Raw genomic sequence first — 14165 nt, 5'->3', positions numbered from 1 at the left:
TTCTTACTACACTGGAATATGTGAAGCTTTGAGAGAAAAGCTGCCCCGTTTCTTGTAAAATTCCTGTTCAGAGGGAGCTTTTGCTGCTTTTTTTTTTTGTTTGTTTGTTTGTCTTTCTTTCGTTTTACATTAAACGCCTATAATCTTCACGTCGCTGCTTGTGAGGCATAGATAGGTGATTGACAGCAAAACAGAAGACGACCCAAAGCGATCAGGATGCGATTAGGCTGCAAACGCACGTCTGTGTCTGGCTGGAGGCCTCCGTGTGTTTTAGAAAAGCCTGTTTTTACTGGTATTTAATGAAGACAATTTCCCAAACTTGCAAGGATGGGGTGAACAGATCTGTTCTGTTATTTCACACATTTAAGAGCAATAAAGTTAATCTTTAGAGAGCTGAGCAGGTAAAAAGGTGAAAAAGAACTTAAAAAGGGAGCTTTTTACATACCTACTCAGACACTGTTAATTTTTTTTACCATACAGTACTGTGCAAAAGTCTTCACAGACCTTATTTCTTTAGATTTTGGGTCCAAGCCAAACTTCCTGAATGTTTTTTTTGTTTTTTGGACACTGGCTGCTTTTCACTCATTTGTAGTCCAGGCCTTGTTCATGACCTTTTTCAGAGGAAGGTTTTTTGTTTGTTACGCCACTAATCACTGATCTATGAGTCATTTAAGCACATGAGGGCACACAAGGAACTAAAAAAAACACAATTTCCCATTTTTATTTTTTTTCAGACAGGGTTTTACATTTTTAAAGTATTTTTGCAACAACAAGGTGATTCCCAAAGGGCAAAAAGCATGATGTGCAGCGTGTCCTTAAAAAGCCATTCTTAAAGAAGGGAAATGGGGAGAAAAGGTTGAGGTATGTCAAATTATATTAATTTGCAAACAGGTCTTGTGGAGCGATGAATCCAAATTTGAAATTGTCAGTATGTACAGAGGAGAGTCAGAGGAGAGGTACCTGCACCCCTATTACAACAATACCTGTCTGTGAGACACAGTGGAGCCTCTGTCATGGTTTGGGGCTGCTGAAAATTACCATAAGATTTTGATTTTCCCTGCAAATCTACGTGAAAAGTATCTGATTGGCAACAGTTCCATTTTCAGCCTGACAATGATCCCAAACGCACTACTGCAGCAGTAAAACCAAACCTGGATAGAAAAAACGCACCGCTCAGTCTAATGCTCTAACACAGGTGTGTCGAACTCCAGGCCTCGAGGGCCGGTTTCCTGCAGGTTTTAGGTCTCACCCTGGGTCAACACACCTGAATCACATGATTAGATCATTACCAGGCCTCTGGAGAACATCAAGACATGTCGAGGAGGTAATCTAGCCATTTAAATCAGCTGTGTTGGATCAAGGACATCTAAAACCTGCAGGACACCGGCCCTCGAGGCCTGGAGTTGGACACCCCTGCTCTAACAGATCAGGATTTCTACTGCTTTTTATTCACAATTTCAAAGCACGTGCCTTCATATGCAGTTTTCTGTCTAAATATTCTACTTTGTAATAGACTTCTTCAGTTAAAGCTGGAGGAGTCTAATACGCCCACCCCTCCACCTCCACCCGATCTCTTTTGAGGGAAGTATAATGAAGGTTATCAGGACAGCTTGATGACCTCCACATGCAATGACTAAGAATTGGTGGGCAATAAAAACACATTAGTTCACCACTTCTTCAGAACCAGACGGCTTTTGTGACAAGGCTTTATTGAAACGGTAATTTGGGGATTTCCCCGCCTGGCAAAAAACGAAAGAATTACACATGCACTTTCTGTCATGTTGAACTGCTTTGCTTGGAAAAGCAAAGAGAAATATCCTCCACATACTTTTCTTTCTCACCTTTGACCTGTAACCTGAATGTGCTGAGCGACTGCTGCAGACTGTTGCTTAGCGAAAACCAGCTTTTCCTCTACAGGTGCTTCAGGAAACTGAGCAGTACACATTTTATACCGGGCAGCTGTGTCATTCCCAGTGTGAATGCCAGACTTTAAAATTGGGAACATTCGCATCTTATTTCTTGCACACAGTGACAGTTTGACAAGAGCCCTTTTTTTCATTTACACATTCTCCACCTCTTGAACTGCAACACATTTGCAAACCGTTTTTTTATAGAGTGACACGAGACCTGTTTGGCTGTACGTAACCATCATGCATCCTCTCACTTTTGGCCTGTAAACAGCTACGGCAGCCTCCAAAATGTTTCCAGGATTTATAGTTGCTCCTGCAGGCAAGTATAAAAACCTATTTACTGCATCGTGATGTCCATGTGAGCCAGGTTTCCTGTTTATTTAGGTTTGTCGCTTGTAAAAGCCTAACCGCACACTCCCTTGTAGAGCCCAGCCATGCACTGGTGCTTTCTCCCTCCTCATGCTGTAAATGATCCAGTGGGTTCTCAAGGGCTCAGGTCCACCCAGCAGAGTCTGATTGGCTGGCCTCAACCTGCAGACATGTGGCTCTGTTTAGGAGCGTGCTGACTTAGCGTCCCTCCATCCTGACCCCTTGCTGGGCGAGCGGTGCCAGAGTCCCACAGGAAAACACGGTTTACGCTGCTCTGCTTTCTCACCTGACTGAGAAACCGCTTCAGGGAACAGCCTCTGTGTTTAGGAAGCATGAGCATAAAGTTGTTTTAAGCTTCTTGGTTTTTAGAGCATTGTTTCATAAATAAGACTTGAAATGCTGAAATACTGGGAAGTGTTAACTTAATGTCAGCAACACGTTTTTTTTAAGTTGCTACATTGGCTACACTCATCACAGGATCTCCCATCAGATTGGGTTAACTGGCATCAGACCAGTAGCATGAGTGGGAGAGAGGACTAGTCTTTCCGAAGATTAGAGACGTGAGAGGTTCATCATACTGTGAAAGCCTGAGTGGGAAGGTAGTTTAACAAATTATGAACAATGTTATTTTTTAGAAAAATTAGAAAGGATTCGGGGATTTCACAGATAACAGAACATAATATTATTAAAAGATTCGGGGAAGTCTCTGTGCACAAGGAAAAAGGTCAGAAAAACATTATGAAAAGGTTGTGATCTTCAGGCCCTGAGGCAACATTACACTGAAAACAGACATGGCTTTGTAGTGGAAATCACAGCGTGGACTGTCTGTGTGCCCCAGAACCCAAAAACAGACCGTCCTGTGAGGTCCTCGCCTTCTTTGGGTGTGAGTTTGTTTAAGATGAACTGATGATAACAGAGGCAAAGTGCATCTATTTCAGAGATGGGATAACACAGTCAGTCTATTTATCATGTCATCATCAGTTCACCTGAGGCTTTTGGACCTTCGAGGAAGCTGGAATACCCAGAGGGAAATGCCTCATTTCATTCATGTACTGTGAGGCGAAAGTGCTGATCACTGTGCTGCCTCAAAATAATAATAAATAAATATAAATATTATACATGCAGCTCATCCAGCTTGATATGAGTGCACAGCTCAAAAGCCATCATCTCTACCATACGTTGGAGGATTAGTGCACGTGGCCAAGTACGGATATCTGTGAAGGTGAATCATGGAAGGTCTTTTTATTTCAGAAAGACAGCACTGAGTCACTTCTTCTTTAAGTTTGAAGCTTTTCTTTCCAAGCTCCTTAGACTAAAGGTTTGATAGGTAAACTAGTTATCCTAATTTATTTATTTGTATCTTATTATTTATGACAGCAGCCCTTTTTTTCATAAACTATCCCTCAATACATCCATTTTTATTCATCTTTTTTGAACTTGGATGTCCATATCCTCCATATGTCCCTCGAGCTGATTACCTGGAAGATCTCAAAGTTTTCCTAGATGATATTTATGAAGTTTGTCATCTAGATATTAGTTATTTCAAGCAGCAGATCTGTGAGCCTGATTGCTCAGATAGCCTGCAGTGCAGACTTGTCTGCCACTTAAAAAAAAAATAAAAATCCTGCATTATGAAATGAGAACAACAACAATCGAGGCCTACATAAACCGTTATCCTCGACATGAAATTCAAAATGAGAATTTTTGAAAAATATTCTTACAAAATTGAGTAATTACAGTTTATTGATGTGAACGTGACATCTTAACGTGGTGTTCAAACAACCATTTTTTATGTGTAATGTTTTTGCTGTCTAATTCTAACCACAAATGGGACTCGGAACCAAGAGTCAGTCAAACTTTGTACACCCACCATCCACCCCAGCATCCTCCTCCAGAGTCTTTCTTCCTTCTTCTTCTTTCAGTTGCTCTTTCAGCCACAGTAGATCATCTGCCGCCATCTCACTCCGTCCCTAGCATCCTCCTCTGCCACAACCACCCTCTGCATGTCCCCCTTTACTACATCCATGAACCTCCTTTAGTGATCTTCCTCTTTTCCTCCTGCCTGCCATTCTTTGCTCATTGTCCAGCATATCCTCTCTTCCTCTTCTACATATGTCCAAACCATCTCGGTCTTGCATCTCTAACCTTTTCTCCAAACTGCTCAGCCTGAGCTGTCCCCCTGTTGTACTCATTTTTAATCTTCTCCATCCTGCTCATCCCCAAGGTATTAAGAGCATCTTCAGCTCTGCCACCTCCAGATGCTTTTTTCCAGCACCACAGTCTACAAACCATAACTCATAACAGGTCTCACCACCAACTTTTAAACATTCCTTTTCACTTTTACTGCTATCTTTCTGTCACAAATCATCCCAGATGCCCTGATACACCCTGCACTCTCTCACCATAGATCCCAGCGTCATCTGTAAACATCACAGTCCTTGGAGACTACTGCCTGACCTTATCTGGCAGCCTGTCCATCGCCTCTGTAGTGTCCAACAAATGTCATGTGCACAGTATTTTCACCACGCATACATACATTTTAGGAGACAGAAGTGAGCTGTCACAAAGCCATCAGTAATGTTGAAACCTGCAGTTCCTCCATTTGTATACTTGTCTTGATTATATCATGAAAGGCCCGGATATTGTTCCACATAATGAGCAAATTGTTACAAACACATTTTTCCTATTAATCCCATTAATCTTAAAGTGCTGATGAAACCTGAAGTATGTCTGATGAAACATCTGCGAAACTAAACAATCCCTACGGCTGACCTTATTACAAGCACTGACCCAGAGCAAATGACTAAGACCACAAAAGGCAGCAGTGTGCTTGGTGGTCTGATTGCATTGTTCTCAACAATAGTTGTTGTTCTCATTGTTGGAGACCTCAGTAGGAAAGATTATGGGCGTAAAGGGTTGGGTAGGAGTTTCCTTGAAAATGCCTGTGATTTATCACTGGGGCCCAAGCAGCATTCCTCAGGCTTGAGTTTATTTGACTGCACTTCTTGCCATTTATTCACCATGGCTGCAGACTATGTTCCTCGGGGCCGACATAGAAAGGTTTTACACAGTTATTTACACCTCATATTAGAAAATCATATTTAATGTTGCCACTCGTGAATTAATGATGTTTCCCTGTTTTTTGCCTCTGCTTTTGGTGCTATAACTCAGCTTTTTTTGGCAACTTTGGATGCAGCTGTTTTTGGGCAAACACCACACTCATAATGACCATTAGTAACAGATCCAGGTTATGTTCTAAGGGAAAAAAAACAATCCTATTGTAGTGCCAGCCAGCTTTAGGCCAGCATGTGGACAATAAATGTGAAATCTGGCCCGACTCCCTGTTTCTCTCACAGCCTAAAGCCCAACATTTTGTCCTGCTTGTAAAACAAACAGCCAAACCCCAAACTGAGTCCACCTGAACTCTCAAAAACAATCTTCTTGGAGGGACCTCAAAGTAAGTTAATGTGCTCAAACAGCAGATGCAGGATGCATGATACCATTGTCCTGGGGTGTGCTTCCTGCTCCCATTTTGTCTCCTGCCCTTCTCAACGTTACAACACCACAGCACAAGTAATGTAGGACATATTTAAGCATCTCATCAATTCATGTAGCTACAGGACGTAGACAGTCAACTTTGACCTTTCCCATGGCTGGGGATGATAAATCAGGACAGTGAGCAGTGCGAGGGAGCAAGGGGTGCGATTACTGTGGATGAATAATAGGTTGCTATCTTCTTTCAGTTTACCAGTCGATGAGGCTCGACCTCATGGAGCAAGGCACAGCTAATCTCTGCAAAGGGGCAACATAGGCATTCACCTTTAAAAAAAAGATACTCCCAGGGATGTTTTTATGATGTGAAACAGATGGAAATGGGAGTGAATCATCATTACTGGCAGACACTTCAGATTGAAACAGTATTTCCTGAGTTAGTCTCTTGAGGATGAACCAATAAGAAAGAAAAATAGGAACACAGCCACCTCAGTGCTAGTTTGGACCAGTCATGGTGCGATGTAAGCATATTTTAATAAGATAGAGAGCTAACCCAGCAAAAAGTTGAGAATCTACCCTGATTTCTGAGTTGAAAACTGGTGGTACGACTACAAAATCCGAGCCACAGGCAGATGAATGCTGAGGATGTTTCCACATAGAATAGATGCTTAAGTCAGCCTTTGCTGGAAAGTCATCCACTAACACTAGCAAGTTTGGGTTGCAAGCTGCAGGCCACACATCTGCTAACCGGTGCTGAGTAACAGAATACTATAATAAAACGCCAACTTTAAACCTTATCTATGTCCAAACAGATGAATTATCTTTTAAAATCACCCATTGTACAGTTTTTATAATGGAAAAACTACCCAAAGCCTTTTTTGTACCTGGCTGTGAACATTTTTAGGAACTAAATAAACTGCTGTTTTGTTTTTTTTTTGGTTTTTTTTGTTTTTTTTCCCCGCCTGTCCCATTTGGTTCTTTAGCCATCAGAATTGTTGTCTGAAGACCAACAAGGATACCCAATGGATTTACTTTGCCAAATGGATCATCGTGGCATTGCCGTATTGGTCCATTTGGTCGATCTTTGTTTTTATTATTTATTATATTTTATTTTCAGATGTTACAGACGGGACAGACATGAGTGAGAGATAGGAAAGGGAGAAAGAAAGAGGAAGGAAAGGAAAAACAGAAGGGGAGAGGGACAGTGAGAAAGGGGGGGAGAAAAAAAAATCTCCTGGATCACCTGTTGAGAGAAGAATAGAAAACAAGCAAAAAAAGACAAAAAAAAAGAAACAAAGCAACATACTAAACACAACACCATCGCATTAATCTAGCTAAGTGTAAACAGCAGTAAATACTAAATATTCAATGTTGTTGTGCAGCACGCAGGACAGATGTGCTTCGAAGTAGCGGCCAAGAAAGGTGTAATTTGGGTCTACGAGCAGTGAACACCCGTGTGCATACCTGTGTGGATCAGCGCGCTTGTATTCCAAAGGTTTCTCCATGTAACGATCTGCTAGGGAGTGTGGGGGGGCCACAGCCCCGTCCTCCAGGGTGTGAGGCAGGTATGGAGGAGATCAAAACTCCAGACATCCAGAGGCCCCCAGAACACAAGAAACCATGGAAGACCAACAGAGGGGCAGCCGCGCCACTGTTCCAGTAAGAGCTGAGGAGAGTCCCAGATGAGGGTTCACTCAGCAGCCGCGGAGCAGAAGCCAGGGGGAGTTGCAGTGACGCGCCCGACCACCCCGACTCCGTAGCAGCAGGGAGGCCCCACACTCCAGACCGCAGTCGGACGGCCAACTCCACCTAGCCCTCCCGCTCCAGCAGGCCGCAGAAACTGCTGTTTTTAACACTTCCATGTGTTAAAAATGAATGTTAGCATGACGAATGTAACGCCTCCGGTCGCTGGGAAAAAATATGTATGGTTCCTGAAAGTCAGAAAGAGGGTGCTGCAACAGAAATTGTGGTTATGATTGCTTTGGTCGCAGCTAGATTGCCGCAGTCATCTGGAGTTCGCATGAAAGATTATGACGATTTTGCAAACGCTTGCTAACTAACCCCTAAGCAGCAGTGAAACTTGAAAAAGTGTGACACTAACTGGAAACAGAGAACAGAAGTTGTGCCTTACCACAGAAACCAACATGTTTTGAAAAGGTGAAACTTTTGGCTTTGTAAGCAAACGGTCTCCATTCCCAGTTCGCAGCACAATCTTCACATTTTCACAACTGTTCAGGAAGTAGTTGCCAAGTGTTTGCAGACAAGTTGGTATCTTCCACAGAAATCTGCCAGCAACCAAAGCGACCACAAGGAGTTTTTTTGGGGCAGCACCTCCTAGCAACCAATTTCATCTGGCAATAGCAAGCAACCACTCACTAACCAATCAGGGAGTAGACATTTTTCTCTAATAACTAATGATTACCTGGAGTCACTGACCAGGTTTTAGGCCTGCTAGGCTGTCTTCACAATGACTATCAGCAATCTCCTATGACCAATCAGGGGATACCGAAACAACAAGTAGTTGTCAGGTCGTTGCGACTGTGTTACTGAGACATAAAATTTCTAATGCATTTGAGAGCTGGGACAACCTGACATCTGAACCCTCCCTTGGAAAGTTGGGGTAAATTTAACCACGTCTTGTAGAGCGGTTGATGGGAAATGTGCAAAATGTTCAAGAAAGCTTGATAAATGATATGAAACTTTCAATTAATGCTGTAAATTCATGTATTTCCTATGACATTTTTATGTCTAAGCCAACAGAGAATTCAGGTCATTTCACAGAGTTTATCAAACTACGCAAAGTTGGAAACTGTGATCTCACAGTAATGTGTAGATTATTTACAGGCCAACCTCCATATTTCCTTTGAAGGAAACACAAAGATCTTTTTTGTTTATCTGTAGCAGATGGTCAGACAAGTCTTGTTTTCTCTTTCCACTTTCTTTGCGATTGTTCATCAGTGACTAAGCGAGCTGCCCTTGCTTTGATGAAGCCGCCCCCTTGCAACAGAGTTGTTCTGATCTCAGCGTGATACGCTATGATAAACACAGGGTCAATTATGACTCAATGCCCGGTCACAGAGGAGAGGAAAAGTGACTGAGGTCTGCTTCCAATTTAGGAACCAAAAATATTTTCCGTAGGCCTCCTGTGATTGCATCGCTGCTCATCTAATAAACAAGAGGTTAAAAAAAAAAAATAGAAAACAACATGGTGGAATTCCACAAAACAGGAAGAGGAAAGGCCTTTGGAAGGAAATTATGCCTTTTGGGAGGATGGTACAGCTGCAAGAGTTGGCAGGAGCCCACCAGCGCGTTGTTTTGTCTTTCCGTTGTGAAGGGGCAAAGCTGGGAGGAAAACGGTTTCCCTCCGGTGGGTGTATGAGCTCCCCGAGGAAGAGAAGCTCCCAGTGTTGTCTATTTTTTTTTATTTTTTTTTACTTTGCCCAGGAGAGGCAATACGGTGCTGGAAAAATAAACAGAGCTGCAGTGTGGTAGTCTCATTTGATTTCCCAGTGGCTCACTTATGTGGAGCCCTGCAAGTCGTTCTAAGCCATTACTTCAACTTTGACTTCATTCTTAGCCTCTTCAGTAGTCTTGCTATTGCTCACTGATTACAAATAAACTGTGAGACAAAGTCTTTCTGTAATCGGGTCTCGTTTCTGGAGCTGGAAAGTGTGTTTCTTTTGACCTGTTTCCAAGGCCTTTTACATACAGTTGGTAGAGTTGGAGTTTGATATCCGAAGCCCCAGAAGTGGTTTTATGATTTACCCACGGTTCTTAAACTTGCACAAATGCAGGACTATGCAGAGGCGAAAAGGCTGAGGGTAAAAAAAAAAGAGATATCAATGGAAAAAAAAAGTAAAAAAGTGCTGCAGGTAGGATATTATCACTAGAGCTAACTGAGGGAAAAACCAAAGGAACAGAGGACAAAAGAAAAGAAAAGAGTACAGCAACACAGGGACACAGGCAATGATTGGGAAACAAAACCCAGGTTGAATAGGGAAGAAAAAACAAAGCCAGGATGTAAAAAATACAAAGAGCCACATAAAAAACTATCCTTCAAAGTAGCAGCTTAAACTGGCAAACATAAGGACAGAGAAAGGAGAACTGAAAACACAAGAGTACAAAACCAATAAATATAACAAGAACTGTGACATATAGTTTGTTTAGGTACTCGCGTTAACCCTTTCCACCATAATCTTGCTCCAAAAAGACCAGGCTGGTTTCGTTTTAAATAGAAAGTTTTTCCCCTGTGGCATATTCAGAGATTATTGAGATAACTGTACTTGATGAACTTTATCCACTCATTTCACTCGCATCAGATTTGGCAGAGCTGCGGTTGGTTGAATAATATCACTTTTTACCAGCTCATTTTCTTTATGACTTTGTCGTCTACTCTCTGGGCTGCAATTTTTTTAAAAGGCTTAGAAGAAACGTCTCTGACAGATGATGTGGTATGATTTGGACTCCTTCTACAGATTTACTCTCAGCCAACTTCATCTTGGTTTCCTATGTCCAAAGAATATTTTTTGTGTAACTGTGCAGGCTCCTTTAGATGTTTTCTGGTGAAATCTAATCTGCCTGTAACCAGTGGTTTGCACCTTGCTCTAAACCATCTTTGTTTCCATTCATAAAGGTGTCTCTTGATTGTAGACCCTGATAATTACACACTTATCTCCTCAAGATTTTCTTGAAAAGTGTTTTTCTTAACCATTTTTTGACCGTAGAAATAATTCTATATTCCCTTTTGTTAGTTGTCTTCTGTAATCCTTTGGTCACTTGATTTGAGCCTGTGAAAATGGGGCTCTGTCTATAAAAATGGGGGTAATTCTTAAACAGTTGATGCAAAAAGTTTGTTAAACCCCTCTAATTAAAGCTTAATATCTGCACTTCAATTGCTTCTTGATTGAAGTGTTTTCTGATGTCAAAAAGGGCACAATAATTTGTCCTGGTGTGATTTGACTTATAAACCATTTAAAAGTTCTTCGCTTTTAACAAGAACAATCATCAACCTATCCATATGTTGCTACTGACACGAATCATGGTCTCCTTTTTCTTGGGAACACATCAAATGCATGGAAAATGCTGTTTTAACCTTTTGAACATGGATATTTACAACCATTGAGACGCAATTTCTACGTAAAACATACAAAAATATTAAAATCTACAGGGAATAGTGTCATGAACTTTCAAATCCCTCGAGGATGTTAACTTTCCATTTTGGATCCTCTTTCAGTTTTCGGGCCAAAATCACAACTTTTCTCACAAAACATCTTGTAATGTAAAAGGCAGATCACCATCGAATTTGCTGTTTGCATTGGCTGAGTGTTGATGGGGTTCCCCTGATCATGAAGTGCCAGAAATGTAAAAAAGTGCCTGTTTCTTGGAATCAGTAGGAAAAAGGACTGCCTCAGATTGTGGAGCCATTCAGTTCAAGTATTCAGGTACACAACAGAAGGGCTGCACTTGTTTATTAAGTCAATGAGCAGATGTAATTTTCCCCACGTAAGCACAGTCTACAGTTCCAGATTCCAGATAAAACAGATGTAGATTACAGTTGGAGTTTCCTGTAAATCCAAACTCCTCACAGCAAATAAGCAACCTCTTACTCACAAATACAACAAAGAGGGCCACAGTGGATTTATTCACAAAACTGGATCTTTAATATATATTTTCTGCTTAAATAACCTTTATGTTTCAAATTATTATTTGGATATAAATATTTATGTCTTCGTCCTTTTGCATCTCCTAGCCTTCCCCAACCTCCTAATGAAAGTATAAAAACAACGGCTTAGCACGAGACACTCAACTTAGACTGGATATTCTACTTTAGCACTTGAAAGACTTTAAATAGCTTCACGATGTAAATCAGGACAGTGTTTAAGTCAAACACAAACACCAGAAGGCTTGTTGACAGACTAAATAGAAGGATAACCAAAGCCTGTGCCAACACGATGCCTCATTATTAACACAAAAGCCAACGTCTAGCTGTGATTTCTGCGTTGACAGAGATAAAGAGGCTTTTTCCCCTTTGATATAAAACAAGATGGCCCTGTTGACAACTTCCTGTACCACCCTGGACAGTAAATTAGGTTGAGTAACTGCGTTTCTCTCTCCTGGTGGGAATAAGGGGTGGAGGGTCTGAGTCACTGAGGGTAAAAGCTTTCTTTGGACAGTTAAGATAAAGCTGCTCGTGCTGAACAGCCTTTTCGCAGTTCCAGAGACTTAATCCCAAAAGTAAACTGAAGAAGAAAGCTGAGGTAGTGAGGCTGGGAAAAGAGCAGCACTACTAAATTTAACTGGAAACTAAAGGCAAAATAATAAAGTTAGGTTTAGCCCTCGGGTTTCTGGTTTAACTCCAGCTGAAAGGATGTGTTTTGGGGGAATATTTTTCTGTTTGGAACAACATAAAGGCAGAGAGGATAACTTTAAGTCTGAAATGACAGTTATCTTTGGGACTCTGGAGAGTTTTCCTGTAGTTAGCCTTTTAGGATGCAGGGATTAGCACAGATTCAGTATAAAGAATAGAAAAGTCCAGTTTCTGAAATGTTGAGCTGAGTGCCAGCTTTGTGAAATCAGATGTGAGTGAATCTAACTGTGTATGTGCAGTGTATGTTATCTTCAGTAGTTTACTGGCTAGCATGGAGGACCTCAGGTCAAAGGGCTCCATAGGCATCGGCGTAACTTTGTGTTGAACATTGGGGGGGGGGTCAAGATCTCTGTCTAAATAAAAAAATAAATCTGGGTAAATTTCCAGATGATTAAACATGCAACTATTTTGTTGGTAATAACTGAAATGAGTAAAGAAAATCAACAGCCTATTTATGCAAGATAATTCATAATTTTACTGGGGGGGTTATATTGGTTGGGTCTGATTATTGGGGGCGTCATAACACCCCTGACCCCCCTGGAAATTACGCCCCTGTACATAGGTTGCTGGAGCCATTTGAAGGTTGGTAGCTTTTGTAGGTGTCTATGATTTTTAGAGATGTGAAAGCAGAGGAAGTGACTTTATTTCTTTGAGTTTAGCTGCAGATATTCTTTTCAGACCAGAAGTCCATAATCCTCAAGCATTAATGCACTAGGCTATTATATAGCAGACAGATTTCTTTTCATTTGGATTTCATATTTGGTGCTGTCCTGCAAAATGTTTTGTGGACAACCATTTGTTTTTAAGTTGAACAATTTCACCACTCACGAGCCCTTTGAAAGTGGATCTGGTAGAGTGTACGACTGTGGGTGGCTAACACAGGAATCTTTAGATTGCTGTTGAAAGAAGAGGCTTTTTGTGTGCACATAAGAAGTTATAGAACGACAATATCTTGATCAGATTTTCAAGAACAACGACGATCTGCAGATCTGTACTAACTAGAACGATGAAGCTGCCTTATCATAAAGATGATATGATGTATAGAGATGTGAAAGAACAACTGTAACTCCACAATGACAGTTACCTTTGAGACACAGATTTTTAAAAAAAAACCTTCAGATACACTAATATATGATATAGCACAATGGCTGCACATATACATATATTATTTAATAGTTTGATTAATATTTGAAGGCGGTTGATCAGTCCAACAAAGCAAATTGTGGCATCAGTTTCTGCAACCTTAAGTTGAACAATTCAGTTAATTTCTGTCGGGATTCTTGGCAGAGCAGATAAACTGACTTGTAGTAAAAATACAGATAACTGCAATCCTCTAGCCACAGTACAGCAGTCCACTGGCAGCACACATTGTTTTATTTTGATTAACATTAAGAGGTAATTATTGAGTCCTGTAAATCTTTGGTTCAACAAATCAAATCTTTGGTAAAGTTCCTGCATCTGAAACTTGAACAGCTGAGGCATGTGTGTCCTTTGATAGCTCAGTTGGTAGAGTGGAGGACTGTAATAGGCATCCTTAGGTTGCTGGTTCAACTCTGGCTCGAAGGACAAATGTGCTTGTACAAAGAGAGATGACGTTACAGGAGGGCGATGCCTCTGACTGACTGGAATGATTAATGGCTAGAAAAACCATGAGGAATTGTCATCACTATGACAGAAAGTTTGTGGTTTTTCTCTATTTAATATTCAGAGCCAGATGTTCAGTCTTACATACTTGTGGTTAAGAATGAGTTTCTGCATCCAAATCTTGAGTAATTCTACACCTTATGCACCCTTCAGAGGACTAGGTGAGAGAAACAAGTATCCTTAGGTCATTGGGTCGATACTGGCTTGAAGGGGTGCCTTTTGTGTGTAACTGTATGACATGATGGTTAATGAGGGCGATGTCTCAATCTGACTGGAACGAACAGAAAATCTAGAGGTGAACTGTCATCAGTATTTACTTTGACTGAAGGTTTGAGGCTGGCTTTGCAGTCTTGCAAAATAAATTTATGCATCCAAGGAGTGAA

At 41.2% G+C, this 14165-nt stretch overlaps 1 non-coding gene across 1 annotated transcript; it reads left to right on the top strand.

Annotated features, from left to right (window-relative positions):
• Positions 1-13626: 13626 nt before the first annotated feature.
• On the top strand, positions 13627-13704 carry trnay-gua (transfer RNA tyrosine (anticodon GUA)). Its single transcript is given in 2 exon segments — positions 13627-13663; positions 13669-13704. It is a non-coding gene; the product is annotated as a tRNA-Tyr (tRNA).
• Positions 13705-14165: the final 461 nt, after the last annotated feature.

This window comes from Rhamphochromis longiceps, linkage group LG10 (genome assembly GCF_057381845.1).
Source record: "Rhamphochromis longiceps isolate RC_006_pf linkage group LG10, R_longiceps_female_GT1.1, whole genome shotgun sequence".
Classification (NCBI taxonomy): Eukaryota; Metazoa; Chordata; class Actinopteri; order Cichliformes; family Cichlidae; genus Rhamphochromis; species Rhamphochromis longiceps.
This window is presented reverse-complemented; position numbering and strand designations above follow the sequence as displayed.